The sequence below is a fragment of the Monodelphis domestica genome, chromosome 3 (genome assembly GCF_027887165.1).
Source record: "Monodelphis domestica isolate mMonDom1 chromosome 3, mMonDom1.pri, whole genome shotgun sequence".
In the NCBI taxonomy this organism is placed as follows: domain Eukaryota; kingdom Metazoa; phylum Chordata; class Mammalia; order Didelphimorphia; family Didelphidae; genus Monodelphis; species Monodelphis domestica.
Window position 1 is genome coordinate 69101873 of NC_077229.1, and position 1110 is coordinate 69102982.

General features: G+C 43.4%; 1 pseudogene; it reads right to left on the reverse strand.

The window, feature by feature from the left end:
• Window positions 1–279: 279 nt before the first annotated feature.
• LOC130457916 (cathepsin B-like) lies at window positions 280–1104 on the reverse strand (annotated as a pseudogene).
• Window positions 1105–1110: the final 6 nt, after the last annotated feature.

Consider the following 1110-nt stretch of genomic DNA (forward strand, 5'->3'; position numbering starts at 1 on the left):
GATCAAGAAATATTCATCTATGTTATTATCAATGGAGCTGGCTGACCCCACAAGAATTCAGCTCAACCAAATTTTCAAACCCCAATGATTTATCTAAATCCTCTCCTTAAACTTCCTTTTTAAACAAAAGATAAATAAAAGAGTATCTCTCCAAACTTAAGTCTTTTAAAAGTATTCATTTGCCCACATTCACCTTCTTCCCATTCCCAAGATTTTTTTTCTTTTTTGAAAGATTAAAAGTCACAAAGGGCTATTGATAGTTAGACAAATAGCAGCAGGTTACATCTTCTTTCAATATTGATCCGTTCTGGGAATTCCAGCCACAATTTCAGATTCTATCCCACAGTGATTCTTTCCACGGAGGAATTTAAAGAAGCCATTATCACCCCAGTCAATATTCCAGGAGTTGGCAGCCAGCCAGTAACGGATTCCATTTTCCACACCCCAGCCAGGATTTGAATGGCGTGACCTCCAAGCATCTCTCCAGCAACGTGCTGGTATACTCCAGACTTGTAGTGTAGGAAGTCTTCATACACACTAAAAGCTCCCTCCACAGGGCCATTCTTGTAGATCTCAGCCATGATCTCCTGCTCACTTGAAGGTACCCTATAGGGGGTTGATCTGTAGTTTTTGTCATCCTTGTACTGAGTAGAATAGCCCTCTTCACACTTCTTCCTGCACCTGGGGGTGTCGCCCTCTTCTCCAGTACAGGCAGAATGGGAGCCATTCACATGGTGCTCACATGGAGGAATGGAATAAGGTCAGCAGCCCACATGGGAATCATAGAGACCACCAGATACAAGGCCTTTCTTAGTCCAGAAGTTCCAAGCTCCAGCAGGAAAACCGCCATTACAGCCATCCCCACATTCAGATCCACAGCAGCTAAGGAGATCCTCAGCAGACACTTCTACATTAGCATTTCCATTACTGTGTACACAGATCCTGTCAGAAATAGCTTCCACAGCTCCAAATGCCCAGCAAGATCCACAGGAACCCTGGTCTCTTATTTCCTTGATAGTAGGGCAGTTTGGCCATTGTTCCCAGGCATCAAAGTTTTCTGGTAGCTTCATATTATCAGCCATTATCATTCTCTAAGGTAGTAGCTTGGCT